The sequence below is a fragment of the Monodon monoceros genome, unplaced genomic scaffold (genome assembly GCF_005190385.1).
Source record: "Monodon monoceros isolate NGI ecotype Baffin Bay Population unplaced genomic scaffold, NGI_Narwhal_1 Super_Scaffold_8, whole genome shotgun sequence".
NCBI classification, from domain to species: Eukaryota; Metazoa; Chordata; class Mammalia; order Artiodactyla; family Monodontidae; genus Monodon; species Monodon monoceros.
In genome coordinates this window covers 33,790,346-33,805,696 of record NW_021703785.1, presented here as the reverse complement: position 1 = coordinate 33,805,696, position 15,351 = coordinate 33,790,346, and positions in this window count along the sequence as shown.

Sequence of the window (15,351 nt, the reverse complement as noted above, 5' to 3'; positions counted from 1 at the left end):
TAAAGATAAATCAGTAGAAAATTTCCAATCTTAACAACAGAAGAAAAAAATACTGAACAAAAATAAGCAGAGCTCAAGCACCTATGAGTCTAATATCAGAAGGCCTAATAATCATTTCATTAGCTTTCCAGAAAGAGAAGCCAAAGATTGGTGCAGAATGAAAAATAATTTGAAGAAATAATGGTCTGAAGACTGACTCCCAAAATCTTAACAGAGTTTCATCCTTACCTTCATTTCAGGTAAAAGTCTGTTTGTTGCCTGAAGTCCAGTCTTTCCTTAGTGATGGAACTAAAATTTTGTATCTGGCTAAAATGAAGCTGTCCTTTCTTTTTTCATTTGCACCAGATGTGGCTATGTAACTACGTGCTAGCCAATGGGGTGTAAATAGACATGATTTGAGTTACTTCAAGGCAATGCGTTTTCAACTTAATGGTGTGTGTTCCTTCTACCTTTTCTTTTTCTCTCTGCCTGAAATGTAAATCTTTTAGATGTAGTATTGAGTGCTTATTGACATGATGATGAAGACAATGTCTTGAGCGTGGGGAAAAAGATAGAAGAAAAATGGACCTCAACAATGTAGACTGATAATTCAAGGACTGTTACATGCAGAGAAAAAACTGTTTAAACTATTATCATTCAGTTGGGACTTTGTTAGAGGAGCTGTACATTTATCCTAACTAATATAGGACCTTAGCTCAACTACAATTCAGACATTCCCTTGGCACACTATCAAAAGTAGCCCCTCCCCAAACACTTTCTATTGTATGATTTTACTTTATTGTCTTCATGGGACCTATCACCATCTCAATTATATTTTTAATGTATTTAACTGCAGATTATTTTCCCTGAATAGTATTTGGATTTTCCCAAGCATTATTTATACATTTCTTTTACTATTTTAAAAATATTGAAGACTGAATGAGTCAGTATTTTTTAAGGTTTTTCTTCCATGGAATTAATAATTTCCTTGCTTGCTATAATATCAGAGCCAAAGAAATGATGGAGAATATCTGAAATTAAATATCAGTTATTTTACAATTAATGACAATAGATTTTAAAACTTAAAATGCAATGCTTAATTTAAATGTTAAAGTTTGTTAAAAATAAATACATAAGCTAAAAAACAAAAAAGCACAATATTTAACACAGAAAAGAGTAGGCTAAGCGTTTGCATTTGCCATTTCTACAAAGCATAATGGACTACAGTTCATACTTTATTTAGTTCTCCAACAGATGGAAGGATGGAAGAAAACTAGTGTCACTAAGTAAGAGGTAGGAGACATCCAAAATTAATGACAGAAAATATAAGCAGTTTATTCTGTGTGTTTCCCAAACTAAAAAAAAAAAAAAAAAAAAACCCACCAAGCCTGTATTTTATGAAACAGTAAATTATTAAAATGAGTATAGCCTGGTGTAGATTAACAATTTAAAGAGTCATTGTGCATGTTGAAAACTGATTGAGCTACTTGTTCTTTGTATTTTATTTTAATATTGATTTGTATCTACCTTTTAAATTTCATGTTAAATTTAAAATTCAATTAAGACAGTGATTTTAACTTTATTTATTTATTTTTTTTTTTGTGGTACGCGGGCCCCTCACTGCTGTGGCATCTCCTGTTGCGGAGCACAGCCTCTGGATGCGCAGGCTCAGCAGCCATGGCTCACGGGCCCAGCCACTCCGCGGCATGTGGGATATTCCCGGACCAGGGCACGAACCCGTGTCCCCTGCATCGGCAGGCGGACTCCCAACTACTGCACCACCAGGGGAGCCCTTAACTGTTTTTGTTATTACTAATGCTTTCTAATTTGCTTTATTTTTTTGTCTCTTTTATTCAGAGGTACATATGCATTGGTTTTCCTGAATCACTAGCTTTACACAAGTCAATTACTTGCTAACTCTAAACCCACTTCTTTATCTACTACTCACAAAAGTATAGAGGAGTGTTAAGTCTGTTAGAGCAATCATATTTTATAAATAAACTCAAATCCTTCCTCGTGTACAAAATTATTCTTTCAAACTTGGATATTTTAATTACTAGCAGTAAGAAAACAATAATGAGCCACTTCATATAAAAGTGTAACACCAGTACATTGAAATATTAATTTAGCATTAATAAAATAACTGTGTATTCTCCAATGAGCACACTATGAGATAATTCTTCTGAGTGGGAGGAGGAGGCTGGCAGTGAAAAATAGATAGTTGTCCCAAGCATGACTTCAGTTGGCTGCATGAAATGAAACACCAGACTATATTGGACCAACAAATAGTGTCACATATCAAAAAGTCCAGAAGTTGGTGTCCAAGAATGCTTAATTAATTTAATGGAATCAACCACATCCATAATTCCATATTTTTGCTTCACTTAGCTTATAATATTCATCCTCATATTTGTTTCCTCAAAGTGTAGCTTAATCCATTGCAAAAATATGGTTGCCCAACATTTCAGGTATCTTGACAATATTTTCAGCAGGAAGAAGGGAAGTATGCAAGAAGAAGGGGGCACATTTTTTTCTACAACTGTAGCAAAGAACCAGTTCTGTCTTTAAGGAAAGTTGTGAAATTTGGCTGGTTACACTGCACACAAAACAATAATGAGATTTTATTTTTAATGAAGAAAATGAAAAAATAAGTTGTATCTTATCTAGGCAACTGTATCATGACTATATTTTCCCAAAGATCTTTGCCCTGAAGAAAACAAGCCTGTGAGAATTCAAGTAATTTGGGGAAAACACTCAGCCACACACAGGCTCTCTTCCTCTAAAACATGACACTGACAATTAAAAGCATACATTCTAGTGTCTCATTCTTTTCCCAAGGTTACTCTGAGAAAACCATAATTCAAAAAGAGTCATGTACCAAAATGTTCATTGCAGCTCTATTTACAATAACCCGGAGATGGAAACAACCTAAGGGTCCATCATTGGATGAATGGATAAAGAAGATGTGGCACATATATACAATGGAATATTACTCCACCATAAAAAGAAACGAAATTGAGCTATTTGTAATGAGGTGGATAGACCTAGAGTCTGTCATACGGAGTAAAGTAAGTCAGAAAGAGAAAGACAAATACCGTATGCTAACACATATATATGGAATTTAAGGAAAAAAATGTCATGAAGAACCTAGGTGTAAGACAGGAATAAAGACACAGACCTACTAGAGAATGGACTTGAGGATATGGGGAGGGGGAAGGGTAAGCTGTGACAAAGCAAGAGAGAGGCATGGACATATATACCCCAGCAAACGTAAGGTAGATAGCTAGTGGGAAGCAGCCGCATAGCACAGGGATATCAGCTCGGTGCTTTGTGACCGTCTGGAGGGGTGGGATAGGGAGGGTGGGAGGGAGGGAGATGCAAGAGGGAAGAGATATGGGAACATATGTATATATATAACTGATTCATTTTGTTGTAAAGCAGAAACTAACACACCATTATAAAGCAATTATACTCCAACAAAGATGTTAAAATATATATATATATCCAAAATATATAATGAACACATACAAAGCAAAAAACCAAATAATACAATGGGCAAAGGAACAGAATAGACATTTTGCCAAAGAAGACTTTCAGATGGCTGACAAATACATGAAAATGTGCTCAGTATCACCAATCAGGAAAATGTAAATCAAAACCAAACAAGATATCACCTCACATGTGTTAAGATGATTATTATCATAAAGGAGATAAATGCCGACAAGTATGCAGAGAACAGGGAAATGTTGTGCACTCTGTGCGTGTGTGTGTGTGTGTGTGTGTGTGTGTGTAGTGGAATATTATTCAGCCATAAAAAGAGAATGGGATACTGCCATTTGCAACAACATGGATGAACATGGAGAACATAATGCTAATGAAGCAAGTCAGACAGAGAATGACAAATAGTCTGTAATCTCACTTAATATTGAATCCAAAAAAGTCAAACTCATAGAACCATATTGTTTGCTAGTGGTTACCAGGTGCTGGGAGGTGTGAAAAATGGGAAAATTTTGGTCAAAGAGTACAAAATTTTAGTTTTAAGATAGATAAATTCTCAGAATCTAAAGTAAATGAGGGTGATTATAGTTAATAATAAGCTATTGTATAATCGAAATTTACTAAGAGAGCAGATATTAAGTGTACTCACTACACACTAACACACACACACACAAGGTAAACTATGTGAGGTGGTGAATAAGTTAATTAATTTGATTGTGGTAATCATTTTTTTTAACATCTTTATTGGGGTATAATTGCTTTACAATGGTGTGTTAGTTTCTGCTTTATAACAAAGTGAATCAGTTATACATATACATATGTTCCCATATCTCTTCCCTCTTGCGTCTCCCTCCCGCCCACCTTCCCTATCCCACCCCTCCAGGTGATCACAAAGCACCGAGCCGATATCCCTGTGCCATGCGGCTGCTTCCCACTAGCTATCTACCTTACGTTTGTTAGTGTATATATGTCCATGACTCTCTCTCGCCCTGTCACAGCTCACCCTTCCCCCTCCCCATATCCTCAAGTCCGTTCTCCAGTAGGTCTGTGTCTTTATTCCTGTCTTACCCCTAGGTTCTTCATGACAATTTTTTTTTTCTTAAATTCCATATATATGTGTTAGCATACGGTATTTGTCTTTTTCTTTCTGACTTACTTCACTCTGTATGACAGACTCTAGGTCTATCCACCTCATTACAAATAGCTCAATTTCGTTTCTTTTTATGGCTGAGTAATATTCCATTGTGTATATGTGCCACATCTTCTTTTTCCATTCATCTGATGATGGGCACTTAGGTTGTTTCCATCTCCGGGCTATTGTAAATAGAGCTGCAATGAACATTTTGGTACATGACTCTTTTTGAATTACGGTTTTCTCAGGGTATATGCCCAGTAGTGGGATTGCTGGGTCATATGGTAGTTCTATTTGTAGTTTTTTAAGGAACCTCCATACTCTTCTGCATAGTGGATGAACCAATTCACATTCCCACCAGCAGTGCAAGAGTGTTCCCTTTTCTCCAAACTCTCTCCAGCATTTATTGTTTCTAGATTTTATGATGATGGCCATTCTGACTGCTGTGAGATGATATCTCATTGTAGTTTTGATTTGCATTTCTCTAATGATTAATGATGTTGAGCATTCTTTCATGTGTTTCTTGGCAATCTGTATATCTTCTTTGAAGAAATGTCTATTTAGGTCTTCTGTCCATTTTTGGATTGGGTTGTTTGTTTTTTTGTTATTGAGCTGCATGGGCTGCTTGTAAATTTTGGAGATGAATCCTTTGTCAGTTGCTTCATTTGCAAATATTTTCTCCCATTCTGAGGGTTGTCTTTTCGTCTTGTTTATGGTTTCCTTTGCTGTGCAAAAGCTTTGAAGTTTCATTAGGTCCCATTTGTTTATTTTTGGTTTTATTTCCATTACTCTAGGAGGTGGGTCAGAAAGGATCTTGCTGTGATTTATGTCATAGACTGTTCTGCCTATGTTTTCTTCTAAGGGTTTGATAGTTTCTGGCCTTACATTTAGGTCTTTAATCCATTTTTAGCTTATTTTTGTGTATGGTGTTAGGGAGTGATCTAATCTCATACTTTTACATGTATGTGTCCAGTTTTCCCAGCACCACTTATTGAAGAGGCTGTCCTTTCTCCACTGTACATTCCTGCCACCTTTATCAAAGATAAGGTGTCCATATATCAAAGATAAGGTGTCCATATGTGCGTGGGTTTATCTCTGGGCTTTCTATCCTGTTCCATTAATCTAACTTTCTGTTTTTGTGCCAGTACCATATTGGCTTGATTACTGTAGCTTTGTAGTATAGTCTGAAGTCAGGGAGCCTGATTCCTCCAGCTCCATCTTTCTTTCTCAAGATTGCTTTTGCTATTTGGGGTGTTTTGTGTTTCCATACAAATCGCGAAATTTTTTGTTCTAGTTCTATGAAAAATGCCAGTGGTAGTTGGATAGGGATTGCATTGAACTTATAGATTGCTTTGGGTAGTAGAGTCATTTTCACAATGTTGATTCTTCCAATCCAAGAACATGGTATATCTCTCCATCTATTTGTATCATCTTTAATTTCTTTCATCAGTGTCTTCTAATTTTCTGCATACAAGTCTTTTTTCTCCTTAGGTAGGTTTATTCCTAGATATTTTATTCTTTTTGTTGCAATGGTAAATGGGAGTGTTTTCTTGATTTCACTTTCAGATTTCTCATCATTAGCATATAGGAATGCCAGAGATTTCTGTGCATTAATTTTGTATCCTGCTACTTTACCAAATTCATTGATTAGCTCTAGTAGTTTTCTGGTAGCATCTTTAGGATTCTCTATGTATAGTATCATGTCATCTGCAAACAGTGACAGCTTTACTTCTTCTTTTCTGATTTGGATTCCTTTTATTTCCTTTTCTTCTCTGATTGCTGTGGCTAAAACTTCCAAAACTATGTTGAATATGAGTGGTGAGAGTGGGCAACCTTGTCTTGTTCCTGATCTTAGTGGAAATGCTTTCAGTTTTTCACCATTGAGGATGATGTTGGCTGTGGGCTTGTCATATATGGCCTTTATTATGTTGAGGAAAGTTCCCTCTATGCCTACTCTCTGCAGGGTTTTTATCATAAATGGGTGTTGAATTTTGTCAAAAGCTTTCTCTGCATCTATTGAGATGATCATATGGTTTTTCTCCTTCAATTTGTTAATATGGTTTATCACATTGATAGATTTGCGTATATTGAAGAATCCTTGCATTCCTGGCATAAACCCCACTTGATCATGGTGTATGATCATGTTAATGTGCTGCTGGATTCTGTTTGCAAGCATTTTGTTGAGGATTTTTGCATCTATGTTCATCAGTGATATTGGCCTGTAGTTTTCTTTCTTTGTGACATCCTTGTCTGGTTTTGGTATCAAGGTGATGGTGGCCTCGTAGAAGGAATTTGGGAGTTTTCCTCCCTCTGCTATATTTTGGAGGAGTTTGAGAAGGATAGGTGTTAGCTCTTCTCTAAATATTTGATAGAATTTGCCTGTGAAGCCATCTGGTCCTGGGCTTTTGTTTGTTGGAAGATTTTTAATCACAGTTTCAATTTCAGGGCTTGTGATTGGTCTGTTCATATTTTCTATTTCTTCCTGATTCAGTCTTGGCAGGTTGTGCATTTCTAAGAATTTATTCTTTTCTTCCAGGTTGTCCATTTTATTGGCATAGAGTTGCTTGTAGTAATCTCTCATGATCTTTTTTGTTTCTGCAGTGTCCGTTGTTACTTCTCCTTTTTCATTTCTAATTCTATTGATTTGAGTCTTCTTCCTTTTTTTCTTGATGAGTCTGGCTAGTGGTTTATCTATTTTGTTTATCTTCTCAAAGAAGCAACTTTTAGTTTTATTGATCTTTGCTATTGTTTCCTTCGTTTCTTTTTCATTTATTTATGATCTGATTTTTATGATTTCTTTCCTTCTGCTAGCTTTGGGGTTTTTTTGTTCTTTCTCTAATTGCTTGAGATGCAAAGTTAGGTTGTGTATTCGAGATGTTTCCTGCTTCTTAAGGTGGACTTGTATTGCTGTAAACTTCCCCCTTAGAACTGCTTTTGCTGCATCCCATAGGTTTTGGGTCGTTATGTCTCCATTGTCATTTGTTTCTAAGCATTTTTTTTATTTCCTTTTTGATTTCGTCAATGATCACTTCATTATTAAGTAGTGTATTGTTTAGCCTCCATGTGTTTGTATTTTTTACAGATCTTTTCCTGTAATTGATATCTAGTCTCATGGCATTGTGGTCGGAAAAAATACTTGATACAATTTCAATTTTCTTAAATTTACCAAGGCTTGATTTGTGACCCAAGATATGATCTATCCTGAAGAATGTTCCATGAGCACTTGAGAAAAAAGTGTATTCTGTTGTTTTTGGATGGAGTGTTCTATAAATATCAATTAAGTCCATCATGTTTAATGTATCATTTAAAGCTTGTGTTTCCTTATTTGTTTTCATTTTGGATGATCTGTCCATGGGTGAAAGTGGGGTGTTAAAGTCCCCTACTATGAACGTGTTACTGTCGATTGCCCCTTTTATGGCTGTTAGTATTTGCCTTATGTATTGAGGTGCTCCTATGTTGGGTGCATAAATATTTACAATTGTTATATGTACTTCTTGGATCGATCCCTTGATCATTATGTAGTGTCCTTCTTTGTCTCTTGTAATAGTCCTTATTTTAAAGTCTATTTTGTCTGATATGAGAATTGCTACTCCAGCTTTCTTTTGGTTCATTTGCATGGAATATCTTTTCCCATCCCCTTACTTTCAGTCTGTATGTGTCTCTAGGTCTGAAGTGGGTCTCTTGTAGACAGCATATATAAGGGTCTTGTTTTTGTATCCATTCAGCCAATCTGTGTCTTTTGGTGGGAGCATTTAGTCCATTTACATTTAAGGTAATTATCGATGTGTATGTTCCTATTCCCATTTTCTAAATTGTTTTGGGTTCGTTATTATAAGCCTTTTCCTTCTCTTGTGTTTCTTGTCTAGAGAAGTTCCTTTAGCATTTGTTGTAGAGCTGGTTTGGTGGTGCTGAACTCTCTCAGCTTTTGCTTGTCTGTAAAGGTTTTAATTTCTCCATCAAATCTGACTGAGATCCTTGCTGGGTAGAGTAGTCTTGGTTGCAGGTTTTTCTCCTTCATCACTTTCAGTATGTCCTGCCACTCCCTTCTGGCTTGTAGGGTTTCTGCTGAGAGATCAGCTTTTAACCTTATGGGGATTCCCTTGTGTGTTATTTGTTGTTTTTCCCTTGCTGCTTTTAATATGTTTTCGTTGTATTTAATTTTTGACAGTTTGGTTAATACATGTCTTGGCGTATTTCTCCTTGAATTTATCCTGTATGGGACTCTCTGTGCTTCCTGGACTTGATTAACTATTTCCTTTCCCATATTAGGGAAGTTTTCAACTATAATCTCTTTAAATATTTTCTCAGTCCCTTTCTTTTTCTCTTCTTCTTCTGGAACCCCTATAATTCGAATGTTGGTGCCTTTATTGTTTTCCCAGAGGTCTCTGAGACTGTCCTCAGTTCTTTTCATTCTTTTTTCTTTATTCTGCTCTGCAGTAGTTATTTCCACTATTTTATCTTCCAGGTCACTTATCCGTTCTTCTGCCTCAGTTATTCTGCTATTGATCCCATCTAGAGTACTTTTTTTTTTTTTAGAGTACTTTTAATTTCATTTATTGTGTTGTTCATCATTGCTTGTTTCGTCTTTATTTCTTCTATGTCCTTGTTAACTGTTTCTTGCATTTTGTCCATTCTATTTCCAAGATTTCGGATCATCCTTACTATCATTATTCTGAATACTTTTTCAGGTAGACTGCCTATTTCCTCTTCATTTGTTAGGTCTGGTGCATTTTTATCTTGCTCCTTTATCTGCTGTGTGTTTTTCTGTCTTCTCATTTTGCTTACCTTACTGTGTTTGGGGTCTCCTTTTTGCAGGCTGCAGGTTCGTAGTTCCCGCTGTTTTTGATGTCTGTCTCCAGTGGCTAAGGTTGTTTCAGTGGGTTGTGTAGGCTTCCTGGTGGAGGGGACTAGTGCCTGTGTTGTGGTGGATGAGGCTGGATCTTGTCTCTCTAGTGGGCATGTTCACTTCTGGTGGTGTGTTTTGGGGTGTCTGTGGCCTTTTTATGATTTTAGGCAGCTCTCTGCTAATGGGTGGAGTTGTGTTCCTGTTTTGCTAGTTGTTTGGCTTAGGTTGTCCAGCACTGTATCTTGCTGGTCGTTGAGTGAAGCTGGGTGCTGGTGTTAAGATGGAGGTCTCTGGGAGATTTTCGCCATTTGATATTATGTGGAGCTGGGAGGTCGCTTGTTGACCAGTGTCCTGAAGCTGGCTGTCCTACCTCAGAGGCAGAGCCCTGACTCCTGGCTGGAGCACCAAGAGCCTTTCATCCACATGGCTCAGAATAAAAGGAAGAAAAAGTAGAGAGAATTCGTAGAAGTATGAAGAAAGAAAGAAGGAAAGGAGGGAAGGAAGGAAGGAAGGAAGGAAGAAAGAAAGAAGGAAAGAAAGAAAGAAAGAAACAAAGAAGGAAAGAAGGCAAGAAGGAAAGAAAGGAGGGAGGGAGGGAGGGAGGAAGGAAGGAAGGAGGGAAAGAAGGAAAAAAGACAGACAGAAAGAAGATACAGTAAAATAAAGTATAATAAAGTTATTGAATTAAAAAATACTTATTTAGAAAAAAAAAAGGGATGGATAGAACCTTAGGACAAATGCCGGAAGCAAAGCTATACAGACAAAACCTTACACAGAAGCATACACATACACCCTCACAAAAAGAGGGAAAGGGGAAAAAAATCATAGATCTTGCTCTCGAAGCCCACCTCCTTAATTTGGGATGATTCGTTGTCTATTCATGTATTCCACAGATGGAGGGCACATCAAGTTGATTGTGGAGCTTTAATCCGCTGCTTCTGAGGCTGCTGGGAGAGATTTCCCTTTCTCTTCTTTGTTCTCACAGCTCACAGGGGCTCAGCTTTGGGTTTGGCCCCGCCTCTGCGTGTAGGTCGCTGGAGGGCGTCTGTATTTTGCTCAGACGGGACGGGGTTAAAGGAGCCGCTGATTCAGGGGCTCTGGCACACTCAGGACGTGGGGGGGGGGGGGGGGGGGGGGCACTGCGTGCGGGGCGGGCCTGTGGCGGCAGAGGCCGGCACGGCGTTGTACCAGCCTGAGGCCCGCCGTGCGTTCTCCCGGGGAAGTTGTCCCTGGATCCCGGGAACCTGGCAGTGGCGGGCTGCACAGGCTCCGCGGAAGAGGGGTGTGGATAGTGACCTGTGCTCACACACAAGCCCCTTGGTGGCGGCGGCAGCAGCCTTAGCGTCTCCCGTCTGTCCCTGGGGTCCGTGCTTTTAGCCGCGGCTCGCGCCCGTCTCTGGGGTTTGCGCTTTTAGCCGCGGCTCGCGCCCGTCTCTGGAGTTCCTTTAAGCAGCGCTCTTAAACCCCTCTCCTCGCACACCAGGAAACAAAGAGGGAAGAAAAAGTCTCTTGCCTCTTCGGTAGGTGCTGACTTTTCCTCGGACTCCCTCCCGGCTAGCAGTGGTGCACTAACCCCTTCAGGCTATGTTCAAGCCGCCAACCCCAGTCCTCTCCCTGCGCTCCAGCTGAAACCGAAACCTGAGCCTCACCTCGCAGCCCCGCCCGCCCCGGCGGGAGAGCAGACAAACCTCTCGGGCTGGTGAGTGCCGGTCGGCACCGATCCTCTGTGCGGGAATCTCCCCGCTTTGCCCTCCGCACCCGTTGCTGTGCACTCCTCCGTGGCCCGAAGCTCCCCCCTCTGCCTCCCGCAGTCTCCGCCCGTGAAGGGGCTTCCTAGTGTGTGGAAAGTTTTCCTCTTTCACAGCTCCCTCCCACTGGTGCAGGTGCCGTCCCTATTCTTTTGTCTCTGTTTTTTCTTTTTTTCTTTTGCCCTACCCAGGTACGTGGGGAGTTTCTTGCCTTTTGGGAGGTCTGAGGTCTTCTACCAGCCTTCAGTAGGTGTTCTGTAGGAGTTGTTCCACGTGTAGATGTATTTCTGGTGTATCTGTGGGGAGGAAGGTGATCTCCACGTCTTACTCTTCCGCCATCTTCAAGGTCCCCCCCTGATTGTGGTAATCATTTGACAGTGTATACAGATATCTAACCATCATATTATATACCATAAATACATATAATTTTTATTAGTAAATTATATATTTATTCCTCAACATAGCTAGGGAAAAAGAGAAGCATCAAAATAGAAAGTGGGCAGAGTACTTGAATACATACTTCAGGAAGTGCTTATCTAAATGCTTATTAAATGAATAAAAAGGTACTTGACTTTTTTTGTAATAGGAGAAATGAAAATTGAACCCAAAATGAAATATACACAAATATCAGAATAGCTAAAATGAAAACGATTAAATATTTACCAAGTATTGGAAAGAATGTGTACCAACTATAACTCCTATACATTGCCAATGGGTGTTTAACTTCAAAAACCACTTTGAAAACTTCTTACTTTTGATCTATAATAGCTAACCAAATGTATACCTTATAACCTAGCAATTGCACTCTTAGGTATACAGCCAATAGAAATGTATGCATATGTTTGGTAAAAGAAACATACAGAATATTCACAGCAGCTGTTTGTAATGGCCAGAAACTGGAAATGATTCAAATGTCCTTTAGCGGTTGAATGAATAATGTGTATTATTTTCATACAATTGAGTATTATACAACATGGAGATTCAACAAATTTTTGCGAAAGAATCAAATATGCAAGACAAACAGCCAAATCAAGTATACGGAAACATCCCATTTATAGAAGTTCAAAATCAGGTGAAGCTAATCAGTGGTATTAAAAATCAGGATAGTGGTTAACATTTGAGAGGTATTATCTAGAAAAGGACATGAAAGAGATTTCTGTGGTTGCATTTCCTGATACAAGCAATGGATACATGGGCAAATTCATGCTTTGGGCAAATTCATGCTTTGTGCAAATGTAAACAAGCTGAAAACATAGTTGTGCACTTTTCTGTACAGATGTTATACTGTAACAAAGAACTCAAAAATCTAGATATACAATTCATAAATATCTTCTCATTAAAATAAATCTAGCAATGCATAATTTTTTAAATAAAAATTTCTCAACACATTACTTATCATCACACCTCTTCCACACCTCATATGCAATCATTTTAATAGTGTGGTGTGGAAGAGACTGATATCTTCATAGCTATAAGTGTATGTAGAGATCTCTGTATTGAAGATGTTTTTATACCAACATTTATAAATTTATTTCATTCAGTTTAGTTTCTACATAAATTTCCACAGTATGATTACAACAATTACCTATTTCTACTTATAGATATTTAATTTCTTTCCTAGTCTGCCATTTTACACAAGGAGTCAGGTGCATTTATATATATATGTGTGTGTGTGTGTGTGCATATGTGTAAGTATTACTAGAAAGAAGATTTTCTAGATTTGGAATTGCTGGTCTAACAGATGAGCATATTTTACATATTGAAATATGTTAACAAATTGTTCCCTATGTGTGTAAAGTTCATATATCTTATAGAAATAATTTAAAGTTTAATTATAACTTTTGACTATACAAAATTACCCCATTAATGATAGATAAAAATTAAAATACTGTTTACCCTTTTAGAATTAACTCACTTATGGACACAAAAGTTACTTAGTCTATGAAAACAGAAATTAGCCTCATTCAAAGATGCCAAAGAAGAAAGTCTGAGTCATAAAACTTCCAATTTTTTTTAACATCTTTATTAGAGTATAATTGCTTTACAGTGGTGTGTGTCAGTTTCTCCTTTACAACAAAGTGAATCAGTTATACATATATCCCCATATCGCTTCCTTCTTGCATCTCTCTTCACCCCACTCTCCCTATCCCACCCCTCTAGGTGGTCACAAAGCACTGAGCTAATCTTCCTGTGCTATGTGGCTGCTTCCCACTAGCTATCTATTTTATTTTTGGTAGTGTATATACGTCCATGCCACTCTTTCACTTTTTCACAGCTTACCCTTCACCCTCCCAGTATCTTCAAGTCCATTTGCTAGTAGGTCTGCATATTTATTCTGATCTTACCCCTAGGTTCTTCTGATCATTTTCTGTTTTTTTTTTTTTTTTTTTTTTTTTAGATTCCATATATATGTGTTAGCATATAGCATTTGTTTTTCTCTTTCTGACTTACTTCATTCTGTATGACAGTCTCTAGGTTCATCTGCCTCACTACAAATAACTCAGTTTCATTCCTTTCTATAGCTGAATAATATTCCATTGTGTATATATGCCAAATCTTCTTTATCCATTCATCTATCGATGGACACTTAGGTTGCTACCATGTCCTGGCTATTGTAACTAGAGCTGAAATGAACATTTTGGTACATGACTCTTTTATAATTATGGTTTTCTCAGGGTATATGCCCAGTAATGGGATTGCTGGGTCGTATGGTAGTTCTGTTTTTAGTTTTGTAAGGAACCTCCATACTGTTCTCCATAGTGGCTGTATCAATATACATTCCCACCAACAGTGCAAGAGGGTTCCCATTTCTCCACACCCTCTCCAGCAATTATTGCTTGTAGATTTTTTGATGATGACCATTCTGACTGGTGTGAGATGATATCTTATTGTAGTTTTGATTTGCATTTTTCTAATGATTAATGATGTTGAGCATTCTTTCATGTGTTTGTTGGCAAACTGTATATCTTCTTTGGAGAAATGTCTATTTAGGTCGGATGCCCATTTTTGGATTGGGTTGTTTGTTTTTTTGATATTGAGCCTGCATGAGTTGCTTGCATGTTTTGGAGATTAATCCTTTGTCAGTTGCTTCATTTGCAAATATGTTCTTCCATTCTGAGGGTTGTCTTTTCATCTTGTTTAAGGTTTCCTTTGCTGTGCAAAAGCTTTTAAGTTTCATTAGGTCCCATTTGCTTATTTTTGTTGTTATTTCCTTTTCTCTAGGAGGTGGGTTGAAAGGATCTTGCTGTGATTTATGTCACAGAGTGTTCTGCCTATGTTTTCCTCTAAGGGTTTGATGGTGTCTGGCCTTACATTTAGGTCTTTAATCCATTTTGAGTTTATTTTTTTGTATGGCACTAAGGAGTGTTCTAATTTCATTCTTTTACATGTAGCCTCCCAGTTTTCCCAGCAACACTTATTGAAGAGACTGTCTTTTATCCACTGTATATTCTTGCCTCCTTTATCAAAGATAAGGTGACCATATGTGCATGGGTTTATCTCTGGGCTTTCTATCCTGTTCCATTGATCTATATTTCTGTTTTTGTGCCAGTACCATACTGTCTTGGTTACTGTAGCTTTGTAGTATGGTCTGAAGTCTGGGAGCCTGATTCCTCCAGCTCCTTTCTTCTTTCTCAAGATTGCTATGGCTGTACGGGGTCTTTTGTGTTTCCACACAAACTGCGAATTTTTTGTTCTAATTCTGTGAAATATGCCTGTGGTAGTTTGATAGGTATTGCACTGAATCTGCAGATTGCTTTGGGTAGTAGAGTCATTTTCACAATGTTGATTCTTCCAATCCAAGAACATGGTATATCTCTCCATCTTTTTGTGTCATCTTTAATTTCTTTCATCAGTGTCTTCTAATTTTCTGCATACAGGTCTTTTGTCTCCTTAGGTAGGTTTATTCCTAGATATTTTATTCTTTTTGTTGCAATGGTAAATGGGAGTGTTTTCTTAATTTCACTTTCAGATGTTTCATCATTAGTGTATAGGAATATAAGAGATTTCTGTGCATTAATTTTGTATCCTGCTACTTTACCAAATTCATTGATTACCTCTAGTAGTTTTCTGGTAGCATCTTTAGGATTCTCTACGTATAGTATCATGTCATCTGCAAATAGTGACCGGTTTACTTCTTCTTTTCTGAT